Source organism: Megalops cyprinoides, chromosome 19 (genome assembly GCF_013368585.1).
Source record: "Megalops cyprinoides isolate fMegCyp1 chromosome 19, fMegCyp1.pri, whole genome shotgun sequence".
Classification (NCBI taxonomy): domain Eukaryota; kingdom Metazoa; phylum Chordata; class Actinopteri; order Elopiformes; family Megalopidae; genus Megalops; species Megalops cyprinoides.
In genome coordinates, this window is record NC_050601.1 from 337,501 (window position 1) to 347,500 (window position 10,000).

The 10,000-nt window shown below is 44.8% G+C and overlaps 1 protein-coding gene across 3 annotated transcripts in view; it reads left to right on the top strand.

Annotated features, from left to right (window-relative positions):
- The window catches only part of pde4a (phosphodiesterase 4A, cAMP-specific), a 34,435-nt gene that overhangs the window by 4,449 nt on the left and 19,986 nt on the right, over positions 1-10,000 (top strand). The gene's annotated exons all lie outside the window — the stretch shown is intronic.

Here is a 10,000-nt window from a genome sequence, read left to right on the forward strand (position 1 = left end):
TGGGTGGAGGTGGGTGGAGGTGGGTGGAGGTGGATGTAGGTGGGTGGAGGTGGATGTAGGTGGGTAGGGGTGGGTGGAGGTGGATGTAGGTGGGTGGAGGTGGGTGGAGGTGGATGTAGGTGGGTGGAGGTGGATGTAGGTGGATGTAGGTGGGTGGAGGTGGATGTAGGTGGGTGGAGGTGGATGTAGGTGGGTGGAGGTGGGTGGAGGTGGGTGGAGGTGGATGTAGGTGGGTGGAGGTGGATGTAGGTGGGTGGAGGTGGGTGGAGGTGGGTAGGGGTGGGTGGAGGTGGATGTAGGTGGGTGGAGGTGGGTGGAGGTGGATGTAGGTGGGTGGAGGTGGATGTAGGTGGATGTAGGTGGGTGGAGGTGGATGTAGGTGGGTGGAGGTGGATGTAGGTGGGTGGAGGTGGGTGGAGGTGGGTGGAGGTGGATGTAGGTGGGTGGAGGTGGGTGGAGGTGGATGTAGGTGGGTGGAGGTGGATGTAGGTGGGTGGAGGTGGGTGGAGGTGGGTGGAGGTGGGTGGAGGTGGATGTAGGTGGGTGGAGGTGGGTGGAGGTGGATTGCCTAAAATAAATGTTGACTGTGAACAGCCCTTCTAGTCATTGTGATTGCACAGCGAAGCTTCACAAGCACACTGTCGTTCTCCAATAGTTTTATTCTCCTTCTTCTTATTCCACCAAATTTTGTCCCGCTTCTCCTTGTCTACAGCTAAGCTGTACCCGCACTTGTTCTCCAGTTTTTGTCGTTTTTTCATCCCTTTTTTCCCCATAGACTCCCATTCATTTTCAAAATCACCCCCTCACACTTCATGGCTTTCCCACTCAGTCACTTTTCATCCCATAGCCACCATACCTCACATGTTGCCTCGGGACAAATCACCCAACACTCACCCAAGACCGTCTTGACCTGCACTCATCTTTTTGTTGTTTTTTTCATCAGGTTTTTTACTCATTCATTCATTCCTCCATCCTGCCATTGACTTCAGTTCATTTTTCAAAGTCTAATCGCTCGGTCACCTTTCGGCCTACGGTGACGGTGCCTCATATGCTGCTCAGGTCATGCCACCCAACACTCACTGAAAGCCATACTGACCCACACTCGTCTTTTACTCGTTTATTCTTCCTTCAATCCTTCCATTCACTTCAGTTCATTTTTCAAATTCTTACCACTTGGTCACAATCTGACCAACAGCCACGGGACCTGATATGCTGCTTTGGGTCATGTGACCCAACACTCACCAATGGTGGGTGTGTCCCTAGCAACCATATGGTTTACCCTAGTAACCGCCTAGCAACCACTTAGCAACATCCTAGCAACCACCTAGTAACGCCCTGGCAACCACCTAGCAACAGCCTAGCAACCACTTAGCCACATCCTAGCGATCGCCTCATATACGTTAGCACGTTTTCGCTGCCGGGTCACAATCACACTCTGCATTTTCTTCAGGAAATGCACTTTTCTAGTCCAGTTTGTTATGCCTGAACTAGACCATATGTGACATGACATTTTATTTTATACGTGTAATATTTCTTTCAGGTTTGTGTAGGTAGCATTGGAGGACACCGGCAGTGCCTCTATGAGGGAATGTGGTCAGTGAGGCTTTAAGCTGGAGTGAAACAAATAAGCTGCACTGAATCTCTGAGGTGAAATTTTGAATAAAGTCAGAAACCTGTTAAAGATGCAAAAGGTGTGCCGAGTCACCTGCAGAAGAACATTTACACCCACCGATACCTGACAGCAAATTCCTTAGAAATCTCACTTCAGCTACCCAGAAATCGGTTATCCTATTTTCATACATTTTTGTAAAATAATGGAATAATATGGAATATAACCCCTCGGTGTATTTAACCAGACTTTATTTATTATTATTCTTTACTTCCCCTGATGCCAAAAGCTTTATAGAGCTTTTCATAGACAGCAGAGGTGTATAATGGTCATATTTAACTGAGAAATGTCCTCAGGGAAACATTTATTTTGATATGCAATATTTTTACTCATTTTATTAAATATAAAAATACAAAATAAAAATAATACAATCAGTAGTGTAAATAGTGTAAAAATGTGATTATAGCTGTGTTGTCTGCTGGTTCTGTCCCGAGCAGTGGCAGGAGAATCAGGGCTGGGGTTGGCAGTACCAGTACCAGAACTTTATGATGATACCAGTAACTTAGAACTACCAGAACTTAACCCCTTAGTGTTCCAGATTAAGAACAAACTTAAACTGTGAACGCTTTTCATGTCTATAATATTAGCAGCACTCTTAGATCCAACAAAATGGGCATGGCAATTTTACATAGCATTTAATTAGCATTGCATTACCAGGCATTCCTATCTGAAACTGCTATTCCCTGCATGGAGTCACTTTGAGCTGGAGATCAGAGAGTCAGTATAGTGATGGTGGAAATGATAGTTTTGCTTCTGAGCTCTGCCTGTCAGGACCTAGGACTGACTGCATCTTTCAGGGAAAGTGCTGCTGCATCCTATATTGTGAATTTAATTTCTTTCATATGTATAATGAAAGATGTCAGTTTCTGAAAAGTGATGATAAATAGTTGGAATGTCTGTCCCTCTCTCGTCCCTGTGTCGTTACTGAGATGATGATTGTTAGTGGCAGGTGAAGGCACTTGTCGTCCTCTGTGGTTAAATCCTGTCTGCTCTGATTGGAGGTGACATCAAAGCCCAGCATTTTCCACAGGGAGACAGGTTGGATAAGGACAGGAAGAGAGAGGGGGAGAGAATGCGTACAGGATGGGAGCAGAGGGAAAAGATGGAGAGGGATGGGGTCTGTGCAGGAGGGATGGGGTCTGTGTGGGAGGGATGGGGTCTGTGTGGGAGGGGGTGGGGTTTGTGCGAGAGAGGGTGGGGTCTGTGCAGGAGGGATGGGGTCTGTGTGGGAGGGATGGGGTCTGTGTGGGAGGGGGTGGGGTTTGTGTGGGAGGGGGTGGGGTTTGTGAGGGAGGGGTGGGGTTTGTGAGGGAGGGGTGGGGTTTGTGTGGGAGAGGGTGGGGTTTGTGAGGGAGGGGTGGGGTTTGTGGGGGAGGGGTGGGGTTTGTGCAGGAGGGATGGGGTCTGTGTGGGAGAGGGTGGGGTTTGTGCAGGAGGGATGGGGTCTGTGTGGGAGGGGGTGGGGTTTGTGCGAGAGAGGGTGGGGTTTGTGTGGGAGGGGTGGGGTTTGTGCAGGAGGGGTGGGGTTTGTGCAGGAGGGATGGGGTCTGTGTGGGAGAGGGTGGGGTTTGTGTGGGAGAGGGTGGGGTTTGTGAGGGAGGGGTGGGGTTTGTGAGGGAGGGGTGGGGTTTGTGTGGGAGAGGGTGGGGTTTGTGAGGGAGGGGTGGGGTTTGTGGGGGAGGGGTGGGGTTTGTGTGGGAGAGGGTGGGGTTTGTGAGGGAGGGGTGGGGTTTGTGGGGGAGGGGTGGGGGTTTTCAGAAGAGGATGGGGTTTGTGCAGGAGGAGGGGCAGAGGTTGTGTGATAGAGGAAAGGCTGGGAGGCTGATGACAGGGGCAGGGAGATGGAGGATTCCTCACAGCTGTGATGGAACTGGAACAAGTCAGAGCTTTCAGATGCTGATTGGCTGTGCGTCCTGTCCATTCACTGAGGGCCGCCTCCCCCGCTGTCAGCTGCTATAAATAGGTGCAGAGGAAGCCTGGAACACCAGCTGTAATGAGATTAAACCAAACAAGCTTCATTTCTCAGTCTGCACAGAACAGCTTTTCAGACTCTTTCTGTGTGTGTGTGTGTGTATGTGAGTAAATTGACTCCTCTCCACTATTATGCTTTATCCCTTCTGATCCAGTACTTATTTTCAAGGTGGATTAGTTGTAAAGGCATAATTTGTTTTCCAGGGTCATCTTATTTTGCTAGTCTTCCCAATCACTGAGTCTCCTCCCCAAGTATCTCCACCCAATCACTGCCTCTGCCTCAGTGTCCTCTGTCCACTGTCTCCCTTTGCTTACTGTGTCATATATTTATATTTTGTTGAATCAATGAGTTTGATTCTACAGTCCAACAACCAGAAAGAAGAGGAAGAAAGACACAGCTGAAGGGAGAGAGACATTTACATAGAATAAGAATACGGAGTGACGGGCAAATATCTACTGAAAATGTAAACTCAGCTTCTCACATCAGCTCGGAGATGCACCTCCTCCACCATGTTTATAGTTATTAATATTGCAGGCATAATGATGACACCTTTGATCTGAAAATAATGTGTAATCTTGGGCAATATCACTGGAAAAGAACTCAGAGTCTTCTATGGAGACATTTTTATCAGAGTAGATTAGAGAAATACATAAAGCTATGGAAGAACAGAAATAAAAATAAACTCAGATTGAATGAGACAGAGAGAGAGAGAGATAGAGAGATGAGAGGAGAGAGAGACAGTTGCACTGACTCAGAGTAGCTTTTGATGACTCACTCCATCTCCAGTCTGGATTAAAATAACACGGCCCCGGTGCGGGGGGGGGGGGGGGGGGGGGGGTGTGGGCTCCCCAGCAGCACAGCCTCACTCAGGGGCTAAAAATACCCCTGTGTGTGTGGGCTGTCTGTGTGGGGGCAGCAGGGGCAGGAGTGGGGACTTTGGAGGGTGGGGATGGCGTGTAAAATTTGCTAACAGATCAGAGGCCAGTGGATCCTATCATTAGGGCAAGTCATTTACACGTAATTATTCACAGTGGAATAAGTGGATTGGGCTATAGTCAGGGTGGAGAGCTCTGTGTTAGAAAGGAATGTCAAAGAAGCGTCTGGATCTTATCATGTGATACTTATCTCTGCCATGTGGCTGTACCACGCACTGACGCATAAAAAACATGAAAAATGAAGAACAGAAATAAAGATGATGACCACAAGAAAGTGTAGCTTTTTAAATGCAAAATGATGTACATAAAAGATGTGCTTGTATGGTATATTCATAGACATTAGACAGCCTTGGCTATGTATATATACAAATGTCTTATCAGATGAGAAAGCAATGTCTTTTTTGTTTCTGTTTAATGCAAGGTGGATAATGTGGTTCAACTGTAGTTGCAGTAGAAAATAAATACATATGAGTGAATTGTATTGCTAATAAAGAGACTTTTGTTTGCTACAGGTTGTTTACTAAGGTGTTGTAGGGTTTACTATGTAGTCAGTGCAGAGATGACACATTTGGCAGATGTGCCAAGTAGTGATACCTTTGAGAGGTGTGATGATGCGCACAGTCATGATGTACAGTGATGATGCGCACAATGATGATGTGTACAGTGATGATGCGCACAGTGATGATGCGTTTGAGAGATGTGCACAGTGATGATGCCTTTGAGAGATGCGCACAGTGATGATGCGTTTGAAAGAATGTTCATTAAAACAAATCCTTGCTCCTCCTTCCTGTGGCATTTCAGCTCAATTAAGACAGTCAAAATGTATCTCTTAGAAAGAGGAAATGGGATTTTAAGAGTTCCTGTTTATTTTTTGTTTCAATTCTGAGCTGAACAGCTTATGATTCCATCAGAGAATATTAACATATGAAAGGCTACAAAATGCAGGCAGAAAGACGCGGGGAGCACAAGAGAGGGAGAGAGAGAGGGAGGGAGGTGAGGGAAAAGATGAGTTGTATTACATTACATTATTGGCATTTAGTACAGTATTGTTATTATTGTTGTTATTAACATTTACATAACAATGTAGACCCATTTAGACAGAAGTCTGCTTTACAACAGTCCTGAGCAGCAGCAATATTTACAAAGAGAAAAGCAGCAGAGCTCAGAAAGGTGCATCAAAGGCTCAAACTCTGTTACTTGGTGTTTCTTTTTATGAGAGTCGGAGGAGAAGGGAATCATGTCAGAATGGCCTTCAGTGAGAGGAGCCACTGGGTTTATTTCCAGCTGCAGTGTCAGTGTTACAGGGTCGAGTAGAGGCTCAGTGTCAGTGTTACAGGGTAGAGTAGAGGCTCAGTGTCAGTCTTACAGGGTCGAGTAGAGGCTCAGTGTCAGTGTTACAGGGTCGTAGAGGCTCAGTGTCAGTGTTACAGGGTAGAGTAGAGGCTCAGTGTCAGTGTTACAGGGTAGAGTAGAGGCTCAGTGTCAGTGTTACAGGGTAGAGTAGAGGCTCAGTGTCAGTGTTACAGGGTCGTAGAGGCTCAGTTTCAGTGTTACAGTGTTGACAGCGGTATGGTTTCTCTGTTGACAGCGGTACGGTTTCTCTGTGTTGACAGCGGTACGGTTTCTCTGTGTTGACGGTGGTATGGTTTCTCTGTGTTGACAGCGGTACGGTTTCTCTGTGTTGACGGTGGTATGGTTTCTCTGTGTTGACGGCGGTACGGTTTCTTCGTGTCACATAAGGGGTATTTTTCCGTGTGGAATCTAAGCAGATGTGCTGTTATCAGACTGCTGCAGGTTGATTTTCTGGTTGGTTGGTCATGTATTGTGAGCAAAATTTAACTGGAATTTGTTCACCATTCACAGGAAAAACATTCCTAATGCTGAAATGATGATATAATGATAAAATGATTGTGAAAAATAGAAATTCACAACTTAGACTGAACATTTCCACACAGAGAAGCTGTGGAAGTCCATCTGCAGCTGCAGCTCTGTGGAAGGCTGGAGGCCTGGCCATTAACCACCCACCCACACCCAGAGCACCAAACACTGCCAAAGCAATATATGCGAGTGTTCAGTCAGCTGTGTGTGTGTGTGTGTGTGTGTGTGTGTGTGTGTGTGTGTGTGTGTGTGTGGTGGGGGAGTCAGCCAGCTCTGTGTGTGTGTGTGTGTGGTGGGGGAGTCAGCCAGCTCTGTGTGTGTGTGTGTGTGTGTGTGTGTGTGTGTGTGTGTGGTGGGGGAGTCAGCCAGCTCTGTGTGTGTGTGTGTGTGTGTGTGTGTGTGTGTGTGTGTGTGGTGGGGGAGTCAGCCAGCTCTGTGTATGTGTGTGTGTGTGTGTGTGTGTGTGTATGTGTGTGTGTGTGTGTGGTGAGTGGTAGAGAGGGTTAGGGTTAAGGTTAGGGTAAGGGGTTAGGGTTAGGGTTAGTGGTCAGGTTGCAGTGCTGTCCTTCAACACCTCACTGAGCCACTGCCTCGGCAGAGCATAGCATGTGGGATTTTGGGTTTGAGAGTTGTACACTTCTCAAGAACGTTGGAAAAATCTTGATCATCCAAAGAAAATGGAAACATCTGATTGCTGTTTATTATCACTGAGAACAGGACAGAACTGTGTGCTTTCTCAAAACACAGGGATTAACAAGAATAGCTATTAATCTTAGATTAGAAAGGTATGGTGCTTATAATGAATTGTTCCATATAGATTTAAGATTTTATCATTGATTTACTGAATGTGTTGTAACAAAAATCCATTCAGAATACAAAGATTAAGCAACTAATCTGAATCCAAGTCACTTGTCAATACATACAAACACTGCCACATAAAGTTTTTGTATCTCTAAATAATTTAGAGCGTGCTTTCTTTATGCTTTGTTTTTTTCACATTTTTGTTCAGCATGTAGATGATTTGAAATCTTTTTTTTTTACCTTGTTACAGAAAAGAGTTCTAAAACTTTGACAGACAGGTTTGCCATTAAAAGTACTTATGTCAAAATGAAGGGAAGATAAACTGAACATTTTAGGCATCTTGACCTCACAAAAATTGGACAGGCACTGTTCTAAAGAAAACAGAAAAATCAGTTGTTTCCTAAACACTTTTGTGAAGCCTCTTCCTGTGTTCTTCATCTTGTTCTCTAAAGCCCCTTTCACACATGCACTGGATGTCGGAACGTATCCGGCCCTTACCCGGAGGAGCTGTATGTGAGAACGCAAATGTCCAGATCGGTCGGACCGGACATGTGACGGACTTCTTTCTGCCAGCTCCCTAGTACAAAGTCCGGCTCATGTCGGAGTGAGCCCATGTGTGAATCGAGCAGGCAACGTTCCGGAGAATCCACCGCGAGCGAGTGGGCGTGTTGATGATGTTTCTGTCTTTATAATGCGACTGGCGCGAAACCGGAAGAATACAAACCCCTGCCTCGTACTCTTTTCCGCCTGCCTGTACATTCCTTTCCACTGTTTCGCTGACATTGCGGATATGTCCAAATACATGCTATTTTGAGTCCAATGATCATTAAGGAGATAGTTAGCTATAGCTATACTGCCAAAACGTGTCTTTTACAATGATTAATAATGTTGGTTAGTAGTTTATTATCTGGTTAGTAGCTAGCTAAGCTGTAGCTAAGTAATAGTGATAGGTACAGTGAGATAGGTGAACTGGTGACCTAACATTACATAGCGAACAACAAAAACCTACTTTATTGTTATAATACATGTATAATTAATAATAAATTATGTGTACCGGTAGCACCATTTGGATGGCTATGTGTGGTTTTTTTAGAGGCTACCCAAAAGTATAATAGCTATGTTCGCCTTCTCCTCCTCCGTGCCACATTATGTGCCCGTACCACCAAAAGGTAAGACGTTGAAAAGAAAAAAACTGAAAATACTTCAACTTACTTGTGAATACTTAAGGTGATCTCGTAAATACTTTTCACTCGTGAGAATGCAAGTGGCGTCTAACTGGAAAATACAATGAGGAAATCTGGACGTTTCTAAACTCACAATGATTTGACGCGACAATGTAACATACTACAAATGTAATGATTAATGGTCACATACTGGGTACTACACTGAAAAATAGCATGCAGTATACAGTATATACTTGTGTAGTACGCAGTACACAGTATACAGCAGGCGGTTTCGAATACAGCCACTGCGATTTCTGCAGCATACTTTCTGCGTCATGTCCTGCCTCCTGCACGCTCTACCCAGGCGCCGCCCCTCACCTAAACCAAACCAGAGTATTTCCTGTAGGTGAGAAAGCGTCTGTCACGGACAATCTCCTGTTGCGTGCTACATGTGTGAAAGGGCAATTCGGGCCAAGTTGCGGACCTGATTCTCCACACTTTGTCCAGAGTTCATATGTGAAAACGGCTTATGACACTGAAGTAACATTAGATGTCAAGTAACATTCAGATGACACTTTTTAGAGTAGCTGGGACAGTCAGCCCAGGGTGCAGTAAAAACTGGATCTCCAAACATGTCTTTGATGTGTGTCTGTCAGCTGAATGAAAGTTGTTAAGTGGTTGCAGTCCTGGCACACTAATTCCCTCCCACATCTGCTGCCTGCTGGCAGTTTTTAACACCAGAGCCCTGACAAATGATAAATGGGGTGTGTGCAGGTAAGAATTACAATGCAAGATCTACTATACTGCAAATCCTACCCAAATTCTACTTTACTACACAAAAGCTACAAAAACTACGCAAGTTGGTACCTATTATCAAATCCGTACACAGAACTAAAATTACAATGAATTGCAATGTGTAGCACTCAGCAGGATTGCCCCTTACACCAGAGCTAAGCACAGTTCCATCTCACTTCAGCTAATTCAGGGAATGAACTGAAATTCAGTTCATGAATTGAAATTTTTTCATGGAAAATGATGGAGCAATTTTCAATTTTTGAATTGAATTTCAAATTATTCGTTGAACTGGTTGAATTCAAATGGCATTTGAAGTAAATGAGGGTTTTTTATCTTTGTGTAACATGCTAGTGTGAAAGTGGGAAAGACTCGGTGAAACTCCAGCAGCAGTTATACAGGTGGTAGAAGCACATGATGACTCCACCATGACTTCAGTGATGAGTCAGGAGAAGCACAGTCTGAAGAAGATAAGAATAAGAGTAATATTAGGATAATTGTTATGATTTCTCAGCAACTGTGCTGTAAGAGGCCAGATGGTTTTGTTCATGACATATTTTTCGTATTTGGAGATATTGGTTATTTTTGTATGTAAAAATGTATATTTGGTGTGTGTTAAGTCGTATGAAACTTTGCATAACAATTGATGTAGAGTAACTGAGTAGAACGAGGACAACGACATTAAATTGGATAAAATTTCTTGTCTTCAATATCTGCATATTCAATGATGAAAATCAGTGCCACAAAAAGAAACATTTCAAGCTGACTGTTTGGCAAGTAGGTTTGACTG